Source organism: Chlamydotis macqueenii, chromosome 1 (assembly GCF_036417535.1).
Source record: "Chlamydotis macqueenii isolate bChlMac1 chromosome 1, bChlMac1.mat, whole genome shotgun sequence".
Classification (NCBI taxonomy): Eukaryota; Metazoa; Chordata; class Aves; order Otidiformes; family Otididae; genus Chlamydotis; species Chlamydotis macqueenii.
Window position 1 is genome coordinate 214,672,267 of NC_141556.1, and position 16,845 is coordinate 214,689,111.

The following is a 16,845-nucleotide window of genomic DNA, read 5'->3' on the forward strand; positions in this document are numbered from 1 at the left end:
CGTTTTAATCACTCAGTTCACGTGCCAGCTGCAGGGAGATAAGCAGGCAGCAATAATATTTTAATCTCTTTCTTCTTCTAATTTTTACATATATATGCTGATAAGTCTTTTGCCTGGGTGATATTTCGTGGAAAAAAAAAAATGTACCAGTTTGATCAGCTCATGTACCAATCAGCAGATATTTGTCATGTAAATTGATACAAGAATTTGCCTTTCCCTTTCACTGTCCTCTTTTATATTTTTCCACACGTGTATATACACCAAGTGTACAGCTTATTTCCAATACTGATGCGGTTTTCTGAAACTGAATTATTTTAATCTCATTTTTAGTTTTCACTCATTTTAATATATACAAGCCACTCACTTTTAGATATAATAATTCATTGTTATATGGTTTACAACTTAATCTTTCAATTAAACCTTTTTGCTAGGACAAGGGAGTTAGATCTCCAGCTGCAAGATGTTTAATCACTTATTTTACTCGTTTGCTTTTTAAGACCTAGAGCACCTTGTTTCTGTTTTGTCTGTTCGTTCTTCCTTTATTTTGGGGGAAAGAAACCTTCTGCGTAGTAAAATACATACCTCAATTTATTGAATTCTTCTTAATTCAACATATTATACTGCCAAATCTTTTAAAAATCATTTTGAATAATTAAATGTTATTGAAATAGCCGACAAGCCACTCTTCCCTTTAAAGTAGGGAGGAGGCCAATGAGTTTAGAAACCGTGGCTCTGCCTCCTTAGCATGATGTACTGCTGGTGCTTGCACACGTGACCTGTGGGTACCAGCCCAGATGCATACGGGGCTCCCGTAGGAGAAACAGGTGGTGTTGGGCTTTTCTTCAAGAACAGAGCTCCTTGTTACCCAAATCCATTCTTTTCCAGTTGTAATTCAGGCGATGCATCCCATCACTGAGACAAAGTTGTTCCGCATTTCTGTAACGCTCAAACTTTCCCGCTGCAGTGGCCAGCGCCACAGGGAACGGGGATTTTCCTGGAAGTGGACAACGTGCCAGATGAACTCCATGGCTGTTGTCTCGGTAAGGGGAGACCCCATGTGTTTGCACTGCCTGAAAGGAAAAACAAACCTTTCATATTCACAGGGAATCTTGGGAGCTAATTCTACATAACTCCTGAGCTCGGACTTTTACCGATGGGCAGGTAACGTCTAAATTGGGCATCTAAAGGAGGTGATGTCGGTCTTGTTTTTGCTGTTTCTTAAACACAATGGGATGGTGAAAGAACAAGTCTCACGTGCTTCCCCAGACTAACTCTCATCAGGGGTCCTTTGGTTTCCCTAATTGTTCACCAGTGCAAGACCCCAATTAACACAAATTTCACAATTACTGAGCAAAACATTCAGAATCTGGGTCTGACGTTCTCCATATCAACATACATTGACTTGAGAAAACACTGACTTGTGGTTTTTCTTCCTGCCTGCAGTTCCCTGGCCACAACACCATCAGTGACATGATGATGCTTGCCCACGAGATAGGCCACAGCTCAAGCTTCAGCCACAATGACACAAAACAGTTTCACGACAAATTCTGCGATTGCAACTGCACCCACAGAGGATGCATCACGTGAACATCCCCAGGGTAAGTTAAGCTCGGCTTTCCCCATGTCTCTGAGAGTGAGATTTGGAGCATTGCCTTTGCTGATGTCCCCATTGTCTCCTCTTCGTCATTGTTGCATGATCAATTAATTACTGTTTCTGTTTCCTTTCCTTGTTTTTACGCTAAAAAGCTTTTAACGAGCTCTCCTTACATCCCAGGTATTCTTAAAATATGAGTAATTTTGTTTATGTGACAAAGTTCAGAGTCAACAACTCTACCACCTTGAATGACTTGGGATAGGGAATTTGATCTTTTAAGGAAACGGCAGATCATTGCTGAAAGAGTTTTAAAAGGGGAGGAAAGAAAGTATGAAAGAAGGAAAAAAATTATAGAGGAGACTAATCTCCCCCATCGTGCTCAGAGGGGTTTCCAAGCACTTTGGAAACATTAATGAACCTATTCTTAGAGCACCCCTGTGAAGCAGGTAGGTTGGATGATTAACTGAGGAGATGGAAGCATTAGCGCCGAGAGAAAAATGCAAATTGTTTTGAAAGTGTCTACATGAGACGTATTTCCCCTCAACGCAGAGCTCCAGAACGTCCAGAGTTTCATAAACAGCAGAAAAAAAGCAGATTTTTTTTCCTTAATTTCTTTTAATTCTGTGTCTCTTAAGCCAGAGAAGATGATCCAAACAAGAAACTCTCATCATTTACTTCCAAGCGTGCCTCCAAGAAGGATGCTGCTTCTCCTCCAGCTGCTTCCTCGCACCAGGGGCTTCTTGTTACAGAGGCGAACACCTTCACAAATGTCAGGTGAGTTATAACACGAACACAGCTGCTATTGCCTTGGTAATGCAGGGGAAAACTAATGATTTTATTGTTTATTCAAAGCTGTTAATTAGGTGCTATAATGTTCATTTCATGTATTTCTCAGTATATCTGGTCCGAAAACATGCGTAAATCTGACTGGAAACTGCTCACGCTTAGGCAGAAGACAGCTTAGAAACAGTGAAATTACGTCAAAAACCATCAGCAGGAGCAGCAAAGCGAGGCTGTAAGGACAGAACGGACTAAACAAACACAAGCAGTGGTGTCATGGACCAAACATCCAACGATCACAAGTCTGGCTGAAAGGAAAGAGATTATAAAATCTCATTTACATTCCTGGTGATTTGGAGCTTTTAGGGAAAATCCAACAACGCCGTATTTGTAGAGGTATTTCAGATTCAACCTGAAATGCACAAATAAAACCATGAGTTTCTCTGCTGCATTATCATCAATCCAATTCCAACTTTTTGCAAATTCGAGTTGCTGTTCTTCACCTTACACTTTTGAGTGACATCACGATCTGAGTCCTAGCTTTCTTTATGAACATATGAGTGTCTTCTGGAAGTAAAACCACGGTTCCTCTGTGGTCTACCACATTTACGAGAAGCTTGGAGTCTCTGGAAACCCCTGCACATGATGACAGTAGCATTTGTTGTAGCTGGGAAAGGCAAGGATATTGATAAGGCAGAATATTTTGATAAGACAGAATATTTTTGTCATCATTTTGACCCGGAACACTGACGGAACTGTCACACAAACATTTACCTGGTGCTGATGTGGCCAACAGTGATCTCAGCCACTTCTGCAGGACAGTAAAACCAGGTAGTTGGTTTTGTTGGCTTGTAAAAATGCCCTGCATTGACCACAGGCTCTGCATCTCTTCCATCAGTGCTCCGTTATTCTTATATAACACTTGGTGAATACAAAGATGTTGTGAAAAAAACTGGGAGTCCCCTGGGTTAGAAATGGTTCTGCCTTACCGAAATCCAGATCTGTGACCAGTTTTTGACACCTAACAGGAACTAGTGTCGCTAGCACTGAATATAATGGTAGTGATTCTGCTTTTAGGTTAAATGTAAGATATATTGGCCTGTGTCACACAGCAAGTTAGAATTAAAGAAAATAAAATAGGCTTGGGAAAGGTTTGAGGCTTTTAATCCAATTTTCTGCTCTATATTGTTCTGTATAATTGACCAGGGTCTACTCTGTTCATTGGCTGATCTCTTGGTGGCAAATCCATTCATTTAGACACTTCATTCTCACTCTGATCATTCTAATCCAAAAGAGGATCAAAACCAAAAGAATAGCTGAAAAAAAAAAATTGCCCATAAAACATGGCAGGTCAAATGCAAGATGTGGTTGACTAGAACTTCATTTTGGAAAAAAAATACCACAAAAATAATCCGGAAGGATTACAGGGGTGCAAATAGTCTCTGCCTCTCCGTGAGTCGCTGCCTCCCTTTGCTTTCACTCTGCAGCTGCCCATCGCGCCCCACTGAGCCGCTTCAGGGAAGTGAACAGTCGAGGCGACCGGTGTGGGAATTGTGGCTGGAATGGGATGTACTACACCAAAATGCCTGGAAGAGTAAGTGCTGGTTACTGGCGTCCCAGTCCTGCCAATAGCCAGGCAGGACTGGGACCCCATCCTTGTGCGTTGCTGTACAAGGCATACAAGCAGAACACTGCTTCTCAGAGTTTTTCAACTTGAATATTTTTTCTGGAGACTCAGCACAGTAAGAGAGGCAAAAGAAAAAATGGCAGTAGGAGAACACAGGCAGTTTTTTGTATGACTTGTAGGCTCTGCTAGGCTTTTCTTGTTGGTTTTCACAGATGGAGTGATGTACACGCATTGCTGAGAGCCTACCTGCATAACAGTCAAAGCAGGGGAAGAAAGCACGTGGCAACAGGAGGAATTTGAGGAGGTGTTTCTTCAGGTTGGATTCTTCTTGCACTTTACTTTCAACCCAGAAAGTTAAGCGAGGATGGTTGTCTTTTCACAGGAACTTAGAGATTTTTCTTCTTTGCTTGTCCAGAGCAGCCTTAAATCTTATCTCCCAGCACCACTGGAAGTTCAGTGCATGATACTTTCCAGCTTTCCTGCAGTAGGGGGTCATCCCATCACCAGACGAGGGCTTTGACAGTTTGACAATGGGTTCTCTGATCCTTTTTCTCCTATAGCCTTAGTTCTTTTCATGTTGCTGCTATGCACAGTAGTCATCAGTCAGTACATCTTGAAAGACACCCCCAGATAGGACATTGTTGTAGAGTCCCTCAGCCTTTGAACTCACCGCTCTCCAATCCCTCCTCCATGGTCCGGTTCTGAGAGCAGGACCTGCTGAGAATTACCCACATCTGAGTGTGGATACAGACAATCATTCAACAGGAAGGAAATTGTTTACCAGGACCTTGGAGATTTGCCGTTCCTATGCATATCAACGTTCACTCAAAAATATGCCAACTTTTCTTCATGCTTGCACTTTGGCAGTTCACCAAGGAGAGGGACATTGTTGTCACTAGGGGAGATGCTAGGATGCAAATTCAGAATTTGAGCTTATTTGCTGTTTTCCTACTGAGCACTACACAGGCAGCACCTGAGCTTCACTGTTGCCACCTCTGGGGACAGAGACAAGTTTCTGAATAACTACACGCAATTATTCCTGGCATAAACAGAAGTATTTCTCACGCTGTATATAAAATGGGCAAAACACGTGAAAAGTGAGGGTCAAAAAGTCAAATGGAAGTGTCTCTGCAGCTTCTGGAGAGATACACCAAAGGGCTGTGCCCATGTGCCCGGGGCATTGACACCAAGTGGCATAAAAGAGTCTGTGTCAATACTGGTTAAATGTCTTAACCTCAGAAAATAGGTGGTTGGATGCAAACTTCAGACTACCGTGAACGATCAGCTCTGCTGGGGACTCGAGTTTCACCTGGCTTGGGGCACTCCTGAGGAGGGATCAGTGAAAGACGTTGTGCAGTAGAAACAAGGTCCTCTTAGAAAGCTAGGAGGGTATACGAATAGTAGAGGATGGAGATTAAATAGAAGGATTTTTTTCCTAAAGAAGATGATCCTGATCTCTGATATAAACTCCATAGTGCCTTCTGTTAAAGCATCCTTTAGCAGCTGAAAAACAGCAACATCTTGTATTGGTTTTGTGGGTTTTTTCCCCCTGAGACTGAGTGGCTAACACAATAGCTCCTATTTTTTCAATTAGAAGGAAAAAGCAATAGATGGTACTCTTCTTTTGAAGCTACTAACAAAAGTCAAAATTCATTTTGAAGACCAAATTCCTGTCAAGCTGGCAACATACTGAAGGATGAGTTTCCTCCTATTACACAGCAGGGAAAATATTTCTAAGAAAAACAGAGGTGCTGAGTTCCACCAAAAGGAAAGGAGCTGTTCGAGGTCGGCCTTGGTAGAGTTCTCCTTTCAGGAGACATGGGTTTCACACCACCAACTGCAAACATTAACTCCAAAAATAACTAAACTGCAAAGCAAAAAGTTGAAGATGTATCTCCTTCATTCTCCTTCTGCACAGAGGAGATGCATTTGTGTCTCCTAGAGCTAGGAAGACGCTCCAAGTTAATCACTGCACAAAAAAAATAAATCTTCTGTAGTTCCAAGGACTTGTTCATGCCATGTGCTCTCGATAGGACAAGACTGGAGCTCTGGAGCCACAAACCGCTGGCAGCTGGAGAGTACGGTGGGGAAATAGTGGTGGATTTATGTACAAAGATCAGGATGTTTGTGCAGGGTCAGGCCAAGAGTCCACCCAGCCCAGAATCCTCCACCAGTCTCGGGCAGGTACCTAAGGAAGGGGATGAACACAGCAGGTACGTATGGTGCTTCCTACTAACACTGGTGTTACCTTAAATTATTTTCAGCTCTTAATTACTCAGTTCCTGAGGAAGAAGTGGTTTCACAAACCTCAATAGGTTTGCTCAGTCTCGCCTTGGGTTTGTCTTGAACCCGGAACTTGAGATCTTCATTTTATGCTCGCCTAGTGCTTGTTTGGAGAGAGGGAAAGAAAAGTCTGGAATGAAATGCATGACTGAAAATACTTGCCAGGCTGTTTCTCGTTACTTTTACCCCTACTTACCAGGCAGTGCCTTTCCCTAACATCAGTCATTTTACCATTTCACTAATAAACCTGCTTCTTTCTGCAGACATGTATGAACAGGACATGTGTCAGCGCAGCTTTTCTTAACTATGATTGTACCGAAAAAAAAATGCAGTGGCAGAGGAGTAAATACAAAATACCTAAGTATCTTTTGAATAGCAGAATATATGAAGTGTAATTTTTTCTCTCAAAAGCAGTATTAGAAGTCCAGAATCATTCCTGGTTCAGCAGCACAGAGATTATTTTGGTTTTCACTCATGACTGTCCTCTCAGATTCTGCTCTGGCCATCCACAGCTCTTCATAGCAGCGTTTGTTGGTTACTTTTACCATTTTTCTTCTTTGTTCTCTCAAATACTGTGAAAACCAGCCTTGACATCGTAACACTTCATTGCATCTGTCAGTGCTGCTATATTTAAATTAGCAAGAGCTGGAGAGATCTAAAAATGCATGCTCAGTGCTATAACTTCACTTTCCTTACAAACACCACAGAAACAGAACATTTTTTACAACATGGACTGCACTTAGCCTTACATAAAATCTATATTTCAGACATTACTACTGGCAGAACTATTTCACCTGTGGATTTCTTTATGACATCACTTGCAAGGTACCTGCCCCTTTCCAAACACTGTAGATGAGCAGAAGATCTGTCTGGGTGTTTGTGTGGATGCTAAGAGAGAATATCGGGAAGATTTGCTACCATCTGTCCTTTAGCTGTAATCCTGCTGAAGACCAGTAAGAAAAGTTACTGGCAGTCTGTCATCTTGTACTTGGAAGGGTCTGAGGTCTCCTTTTCTTCTGCTCTGCCAGCAGCTGTAGGTGGCTGGATCCATCAGAAGTTCTTGGCAACGGTTTTCTCAAAGCAGTTGGAATAACCATGTCTTTTTGCTGTCTCCAGAGAGGAAGGTTACAACCCCAAAAATGCACTTTTTTTTTTTTCCTTTGGGAAGCAGTTCTGCAAACTAAACACATATCCTTGAAAATTAATAATTATTACTCTATACGATTTGGGCTGCACAAACGCGTGAAGAAAGCTAGCCTCAAACCTGTCTCCCCAGAAGAGGAGAGAAGAACGTTACTCAAAGCAGAGTCACTATGTTTGGGTGGGAGACTGTCGTTACCTACACAGGTGTGCAAATTTGAGATGCAGGGGAGCAAGGCTATGGGTCCATACTACCAAATAATAACACAAACTTGGACTCATAGCATATAATAAACACGCAAGCAAGGGAGTCAAAGTCCTATCTTGTAAGAAAACCCATAATTCTGGAAACATGAAGGTGATAAATTCATTTCGGACACATTTGTGAAATATGTTGTCATGACAGAAATAATCAGAGCATTCACAAGTGCAGGGTAGCTCTGAAATTAATAGACTGCAAAAATGCTTTGCAACTTTGGGATTAAAAATGGCATGATAATGCAAAAAGAACTCCTACTAAGTTGGAAAAAGGCAAATATAACCATCTTTCACCTTCTGTATGCTGTCATCTCTTCCCTGCTGGGTTTGTAGCACCTCTTCCAACCGTCATGAGGACCATGACCTCAGTGACAGATTGGGAACTCCCACTGCCCTCGCTTCGCCAGTGTAGCAGACACCTCACAGCCCACGACAGCCTGTGACCAGGGGACACCAGTCTATAACCTTTTCACAAAACAGGTTGACCCTTTCCATAGTGGCAGTTAAAGCAGAGTAACAAATTTATCTTAGGACACGGATTTTATCCGGTCTATCCCTGCTGTGCCTGCCAACAAGCTCTGCTAGCAGCCTATTCCCCGGAGAAACGCAGGGCCAGCTCATGATTTATTTATTTTTCATGCCATAAAATATGTATTTTCTTTTAGGTGTGCGACAATAAGAAAAATTGTCTTTTTGATTTTGGATGAGCCCTTCCGGGCTGCAAGCTGGAAGGATTTGGAGGCAATGTTGACAGTGGACCACCTCCTTCTTTGCGCAATAAGTGCGATGGGACCTCTCTGCACATCGCACTGCCTGTCTTAGCTTTATTTTTTCTTCAACAAGTTCAGCAGCTCTGCATCTATACTTTAAGATCACTTTCGACTTCACTCAGACATCTCTTTGTCCCTTGCTATTTAGCCATGTCAGAGGATTTTTCTTCTCTCACCTCTTTTATCATTCCGGTTGTGCTTGCCTTGCCTGACTCCATCAGACTGTTCTCAGGGCACCCACACAAACTGCAGATCGATTCCATTAGGCACAGGGGCCAAGCAGCCAGCACGCAGTTCATTAAGATGGTTTATGAGGGGTGGTTGCTCTGAGCTCATCAAAACCCTCTCAGGAGGCTCTTCCTCTCCTCTTAACAGAGATCTCCAGCAGAGCTCCAATCCTGAAAGGAGAGGATGTAAATAAATAAATAAACACCATCCTGGCAAGCACCTCCGAGAGGTATACTTCTGCCTCCCCATACATTAGGTGTTCCAACTTGATGATTAAGAAATACCACACCGTCACTCAGCAGAACTCCCCAAATCCCATCAGCACCAGGCAGCCGACGGCCTTCGAGCTCTTCCCCAACCCTCTTCGCTCATTAGCTCTGCTGCTGCTGAAGAGCTATTAGATCTTCCTGCTGTTTATTTGGCCAGGCAAGTGGCAAGCTGCTCAGGCAGTAACGGGCACTGCAGAAACAGAACTCTTCCGAGCAGATAACAGTTTATCTGTCAAATCAGCTGCTCTTCAGCTACCAGCCCATGGTGATATTTCACCTGCCCGCGTGGAGGGGAAAGTACCCAAGTGGCAATGTCCTGCTCCTCTCAATTTGCAGAGAAAGGCGGATGCCAAGTTTTAGGCTTCTGCTAGGGTCTCCTTAGCGGCTGCTTAGGCATGCTGGGAGGAGTCAACTCTTTTACACTTTTCCATATGAAAAACCTCTCAGACTTATTTATCCATACACTAGATACCGAAGATTCAGCCATTACCTGAAGTGGGTGTTCGGCTCACGTTACTCTTCCTTCAGTGCTATTTTAGGTATTTCTTCATCTGTGTGTCCTTCCCAGGGAACTACATGAGAAACCTTCCTGCTCGTTCATTATGTCCTCGAACTCCTCACCACGCAGTCCCAAAGACTCCCCGTTTCCAGGCCTATATAGCATTACTTTAGTCTCTACACCATATACCTCAAGGCTTTTTATTGTTTCTCAGAAAGATAAGAACGCTGATAGCTCCCAAGTAGCAGTGGTGGAGACCCAGCCCGAGAGCAGAAGGGAGGGAGCATGCCAGTGAGCATCTGCTCATTTGGGGTTGAGTGTGTTTCTACCAGCGTTTCGTTGTGCCAGAAACACCTGGTGTGCACAGAGCGAAATGTTCTCTCTTTCTCTCTTTCATTGCAAGTGTAGAGAGCTGCAAGAACTACGGGAAAAGCTGCTGGAACGCTTCTTTTACTCTTCTTGATTTTGGCCTTTCTGCTCCACAAGAGGGTTGCCATTGCTCAGTGGATTCGAAGGTAGGAAAAGCTCCACCAGTCTTTACATCACGTGGCAAAACTGAGGCACGTCTAACGAGTTCTAACCAAGGTTCTCAGCATCCCTTTCAACAAGTTCATGGTGCAATGCCGGCCACCTCTCTTGCGAATCATGTTCTTCTTGCTTCAAAGAGAACCTGGAGGGTAAGGCAACCAAACGTGCTCTGATCCGCAAAGAGAGCTTTGTCACAACTGCCTCTTATCCAGAAATGGCAGCTAGAGCTTAACAAGTTTTTAATCCTTTCTGGCACTTGTAAAAAGTTTTCCATAGAAATTTTGAAGCCAAAATTACTGCTTAACTTCAGGATAATTTTTCGTGAAGTTCAGGTTTTTCTAAATGGCTCTGCCTTTTTTCTTTTGGAATGTTTAATCCCTTTTGTTTTTACCCTTTGTTTGATATTCATTTTTTTTCATTCACTGAAAAACGCAAACAAAACTTGAAAAAAAGAAAGATTTTTAAATAGTGTGCAGAGGATAAACACTCTCTTATCCTCCTACCGTTTTGCACATTTTTCAGAGGTCAAACGGGTTTAATAGCTTAAACGAAAGAATATGGGAATGCGGCTGCAGACTGGGAGAATGTTCAAAATCACACACCGGAAAAGGAACGATGACATTCCCCTCGACAAAGCTGTGCACATGACACGCTTCAGATTCGTTGGGCTAATTTACTCTGTCAACAAGCAGGAAAAAACACATGGTTTGTTCTGCTTTTTGCAGCAAGACTGTCTAGCACCCAGCTACTTCATGCACCTTAGACTTAGAAGACATGAAAAAAACATAATACCAGTCCTCCTCCTCAAGAAGTAAGTGTGTTCTCCCATCCTCAGCTTATAAACAACATTCTTAAAGGGGTTTGGCAAACCGCAGCTTCTCGGTACTTTCCAAACATCTTCTTCCTTTCTCAGTAATTCTTGCTCTCCCATTTCTTTCAGTGCAAGTCAAAAGCTGCCAGTGAGAACGCTTCTAAAGAGTGTGCGCAGCATACCTGCAGAAAATCATTTTGGTTTATGTCAAAGGACAGTTTAGGGTAAAAATACCGAATTCCTATAAATAGAAGGGCGTTCAGACTGATTGCTTCAAGAGCTGGCATTAGCATGATGACACAGCTTGAGACAGCACAAACAAAACACCAGCCCTTGTCAGAAAATAAGAATGTTTTCCCAAAAAATGAGGAAGACGAAGTGGCAGACATCATAATGTCCAGGCAGGGAGCTGCCAGGCAGGAGAGCCACGTTCAAGGCTGTGCTCTGGTCCTGGCCACGGGGCTTTTCTGCGGTGCCTGCAGCTGTTCAGCAAGGCTGCTCGGTCCTCCAGGAACCTGGCTAATCTAAACTACGTCAAAGCTGATGCAGTTTCATCAGATCAACTTTTCCAAGGAAAAGCTCCCTGGGAAGAAAAGAAAAAAAAAAAAATCCTGCCTCTTCTAGTTAGAAAGGCGGAAGAAAACAGATAAGGAACCAGAAAACAGAAAATACAGTAAGGAAGAAGAGCAGCTAAGGTCTCACCTCGCACCATGGGTTTAGGGATTGCCCATGCAGGAGGCCCAGAGAAGAGCCCTGGGGTCAGAAACTCATGGTCTTCAGGGAAAAACCGCAAGAAGTGGGTCCCATAATTTGAAGAAGTGACTGAGGGAACACTGGATAACGACCCCAAACACATTCAAGGCAACCACAACTCAGACCTTGCTTTTTAGGCTTACTGTGGACAGAACAAAAAGTGATTAAGCTAAACTGCAACACAAGAGATTTGGGCTAGGAAGAAGTGAAAAAAAATGCTTCTTTTTATATAGCACTGAGAAGGTCCACCACATCTCACAGAACAAGTGAAACTAAAGAGACAGACATAGAAAGTGACTTGTTTTTGTCAGTATTTAAAGTATGGCAGTCATTGTCACAAGATGCTGATTAGATCAAGCACTGAGCATCGTGCAAAGATTAGCCACATGGATAGATAATAAGGTTAATCAAAAATTTAACCGAGTATTGGCATAACCCACCAAATAAGTAAGAGGAGAGCAGAAGTAGTGGTTTAGGAAAGGTACGCTCAGCCTGCCAGCTTTGTTGTTAATACATCACGTGTGCTCTCTGAACATCGCAAGACTGTTTTGGACTCATCCTCCACAGAGGCGTCTAATCCCTCTGAACCTACTTATTCTGCTGCCTCCCCAGGATCCTGTGACTGTGAATTTCACAAAAAAAAAAAAAAAAACCATCTTCACCCGGTGGCAGAGCATCCTTCCAAACAGCTCTGCTGTACCAGTACATATTCCTTAAAACTGTAAACGCTGGACTGTGCACCACCAGCCTGCTAACAAAATAACCTCAGCTTAAGTAGAATACATACTTAATATCTACTTGTACTAACCGTGACATTTTATTTTTCAGAAGAACCTCGCAGAGGAAGAGGATTAAGCCAGAGCAGCGCCTCTTTTCAGGATGTAAAACCCCAGAGGGCTGGAAGTAGCCGGTGCACGGCTCCGAGAGCAGCCTCACGCATCACTGGCTTTGTGGGAGCTGGAGGAAGCCACGCTTCCCAAATCTGTCACATTAGTTTTGCTTTTCTTCAGCTTTAACAGCTGTGTTATTTCACTGAAATAAACAGGTTTTCTTCCCATTTCTGTTTACAGCAACTATCTTGTTATCTAGGAGGAAGCTGGACTCCACGCTCCTCCAAGGGTTTCCATCTCTGCTTCCTAGGTGTTTTACGTCTGCTGTGGCAGCAGTCCAGACCACCATTTTAAGGGTCTCTGTAGGCACATGGCAGGCTGTATCTCAACATTTTGAATTCGTTAGGCTGAGTGTCGTGAGCCCACAGAGACTTGACTGCAAACACAACCTCAAGAACACAGATCGTACCTGAAAGGACACACGGATTGCCAGGATGAGTGGCTCAGAGGCCACCTCCCCGTTCCCTACCATCTGCTTGGTAGACCAAAGAGCAGCCACATCATTTCTCTGACTTCTCGGAAAAAGAAGAAAAAGAAGTTACAAAGGTCAGTGTGGCTAAGCTTTTCAGTCTGTTTTTCAATTCAGTTGTTCTTTATGTTTCAGTAATACATATTTGAGAATCATGGGGCGGGGGTAAAGAGGCTGAATAAAATATGAAAGGAATGAGGAAAAAAAAAAATCTTACTTAGTGGGAGAAATCAGTGAGAACTTCTAGGATTGCAGTTACTGTTCCAACTTACGCCAAACGAATGATTGACTCCAAAACTCCAACCTGCTTTAAGTTAGTTTTTCACGGAAATGTTTTTTCATCTTCTGCTACTAAACGTTATGAAGAACTTTGAAATGTGTTTTCTTTTCAGGTTTTGCTTAAGTCCAGGGGTTAATTTGAACCCCACTGCAATTTAATGTATTACAAACCAATATTTGAACTAGAGTCAGTGTTGACTTATCAGTTTGTTCCCTTATTTCTCAGAAAAGCAGAGGATATATACGTAGCGAAGGCATGCACAGGCCTCTTTGAGCTCGTTGGCTGTGACTAAGGGAGATATTGGTGGTGTGTAAGTTAATGGTGAACATTGAACAGTGAAAATACGAACTTGTAGAAGAACGCGTTCCCCCTAGAGCTGGGACTTGGCTCTTGTCCGTTCAGGGAGGGAGAAAACTGCTGTAAAGCTGAAATTTCTGAAGTTCTTGTTCACATTTTCTGCAGGAAATTACAATCCCGTTTGTGACACTTGTGCTTTATTTCAGCTTTTCTTTTTTCAAACTGTCGTCAACTTGTTATTTTTATTATTGTATGGAGATGACATAGCTATACATTATAGCACTATTATCATAGGTATTTTTTTAGTCTATAGATGTGGTGCTTAGGGACGTGGTTTAGTGGTGGCCTTGGCAGTGCTAGATTAACAGTTGGACTCAATGATCTTAAAGGTCCTTAAGATTGAAGAAATGGCCTTCCCACCACTGCCTGAAGATAAGCAATGATTACAAGGGAAATGCAATAGTCCCAAAATTGTATTTCACTTGCAGGGAGGTCCTGAAAACACCACTGTCCACCACCATCTCCCTGATTTTCATTAACTTGTCACAGTGACCGGCACCGCCTGGGCCAGAGGGAAATACTCTTCAACTTGGTCCAAAAGCTAGGCTCTCCAGGGCAGTCAGGCTGCAAGAAAGGCAGATCTACCAAACTTTCCAGAAATCATCTACACCACTTTGAAGTTTACCGTAAATGTACAAGGAGTAACCACACTTGGTGTGCAGCCCACAGGCACATGAAAGAATGCAGAGTGTCTGCAGCCTGAGGAACAGCTCATTTCAGCAAGCATCTCGTCGCATCCCTTGGAGAAGCAGTGCTGACCATCACCTCTACCGTGCCCAACAAAATAATGCACTCAGGGAATTCTTCACCAGATATTGTATGTTCTTAAAATACCTGCACAGGGAAAAAAAATCTTCAAGTGTTTGATAAATTATATCAGCATCAAAAAAAAAAAAAAAAAAAAAAAAAAACAACCAAACCAACAGTTTTCTCTTACTATAAGGCACTGGAGCTGTAAAACAATGGTGTCATCAAAAAAAGCAAATATTAGGAACCTTCATCTACATTCACAGGAGTCACGCACATCTCGTCCCAGAAGCTTTAGCGAAAGCTGCTCAGATCATTTTGTCTTAGAGACCATCTCTGTGATGCATGCCAGGCTGCCTCAAAACCTTCTCGCTTCCCATTCTCCTCCACATGCTTGCAGGGATTCTGTGGTGACAAATAATCTCGGAATCAAGAAAGACTCACTTCTGCATCTGGGAGAAATACAAATGTCGTCTTTATATAGAGCAAATGGATTGTTTCCACATTGAGGCTAATTGAACAGATAAGTGCCTTCAGCTATGAACCAGGAATAATAACCTCAGCCTTCACTGATTTCATCCTTATTCCGTCAGGGCTGAGCAGCACATTTTCACAGATAAGATCACCCTTCGTACAAAGTCTCTGAAAATCCACCTAGTAAAATTTATTTGATGAATACAGCGTCTTTCCTCTAATCTTTCATCAGCTTCAAGCTTTCAGCAAGCTTGCAGCAGGGAAAGTCACTCACCCCTGAAGACTGCAATATGGCCATACCTCAATAACTCATTAACTGAAAAAAAAAAGCTGTGACAGTAGCCAAAGGGCTCTGCCAGATCTTACAGATCATCCCAACATGACAATTAAGGATTGCAAAGGAGGTTATTTCGCTCATAAGTTCTGAGAACAGAGATGAAAAGAGCAGTGCCAGATCTCCCAAAAATGAGGACTTGGCACTTCAGGATAGGTTCAAGAACAGCAGCCAGGTTCATGCTCACAGCGGCAGAGGTGGTCCTCCTTGGTCTTCAAGGTCGGCTGGCATCCTGCACGTATATTATGGTGTGCCATACGTAAGAATTCTTGCCATCCTTTCTCTGAACAGTTCTCATACCAACATATCTTGAAGTGACAAAACGGAGGATGTCAGGAAAGTAACCACTGGTGAGAAGCGCTTCTTAAATCAACCAGCTCCAGTTACCGCTTCCAGAGCGGCACACGGCCTCTTGGCTGAAGGAAGGGCTTTCTGCCCTTGCTTTCACAGCGCTTCCGCCTCTATACCTGCTTTTGCCCTTGCTTCTTTCTCACTCACTTCCGTACTGAGAGCCCTGAATTAGCCCCAAGCAGTGAGTTCAGACAGCACAGCCCAAGTCCGAACCCGTCACGCCAGCCAGAATGTCCTACCACCTCTCCAAGCACTGCAGGAGCCCAGGAAACTGCCCTACAAAACTGCCCGAAGCATCTCCATCCCTCTGAGACAACTTCTGCAGGACTGACACTGACAGCATGCTGAAAAGTGAGGGGAAAACAATGTCAGATAACATAGGAGACACGGTACAGACCAAAAGATTCACACTCAGATGTATTTTTGTAAAAACAAAGTCTTTCTGATTACTCCAGAGCCACCTCAGAAGCTGTAGGCTGCCACCTTGTCGTGTTACAGAAAACAGACACAGCTTGCCTCACAACACCGTGCACGCCAGCTAAAACCCAGCCAGAAGGCAGAAAAAGCACAATAATCTGTAATAAACTCCCAGTTTTCACCACTGATCCTGAAGCATCACTATTACAGGCTGGAAACAAGTCAGCTGCACCGACCCTTCAGCACCTGGTCTGAGCCTATGCTGGAGAGAAACGGAGAGGAACGTATCGCTGAAGGAGCCATCAAGTTGTGTCAATGTGGGCTGAGGGTGAGGCCCAGCCCTGCAATCTTGGTTTGAGCAGCATCCTCTTGGAAGGGAGAACCGGAGTCACTGTGATGGTACACGGGCAAATAGCGAAGGACCTGAGAACAACACGTTGAATTGTCAACAATGAGAAAGCAAAGCCTACGTAAGGGTTCGCTGGGAACTAGCACGTAATCACCACACCGTACAGAGGTACAAAAAGCAGAGGTTAGGCTGGCTTTTAGATGTGGCACGCTTCTGAATTTATCGCCTGTATATTTCACAGAAGGGTTTGGGTTGGAAGGGACCGGGAACACCATCCAGCTCCAACGCCCCCACCCTGGGCACAGACACCTTCCACCACACCGGGCCACTCAAAACCCCATCCAACCTGGCATTTTGAAAAAGAATTCACAGAGCCACGCTGCTTTATCACCTGTATTATATTTCCAAACCCACCTGTAAGCCTGCAGTTTCCCACATTTTAGCGTTACAACCATTAAAATAAGATGTGCAATTAAAGACAACACCACAATAGGGCACGGTCACCCCACACCCCCTCACAGGGGGTACCCACGCGGGAATAACGCGGTTCCCCTCCCAAACCCCACACCCCGCCGCTTTTCCCCTCTGGGAGGCGACCTCGGCCCTCGCTCCCCTCCTCGCTACCGGTCCCGACCGC

General features: G+C 43.6%; 2 long non-coding RNA genes across 2 annotated transcripts; both read right to left on the bottom strand.

The window, feature by feature from the left end:
- Positions 1–494: 494 nt before the first annotated feature.
- Positions 495–10,041, bottom strand: LOC147602421 (uncharacterized). The gene is made up of 3 exons (XR_015257965.1): positions 9,440–10,041; positions 8,629–8,850; positions 495–1,070 (listed from the first exon to the last, which is right to left on the bottom strand). It is a non-coding gene; the product is annotated as an uncharacterized LOC147602421 (long non-coding RNA).
- Positions 10,042–12,883: 2,842 nt separating this feature from the next.
- On the bottom strand, positions 12,884–16,742 carry LOC147602422 (uncharacterized). The gene is made up of 3 exons (XR_015257535.1): positions 16,623–16,742; positions 14,532–16,282; positions 12,884–14,370 (listed from the first exon to the last, which is right to left on the bottom strand). It is a non-coding gene; the product is annotated as an uncharacterized LOC147602422 (long non-coding RNA).
- Between the last annotated feature and the right edge of the window lie 103 nt (positions 16,743–16,845).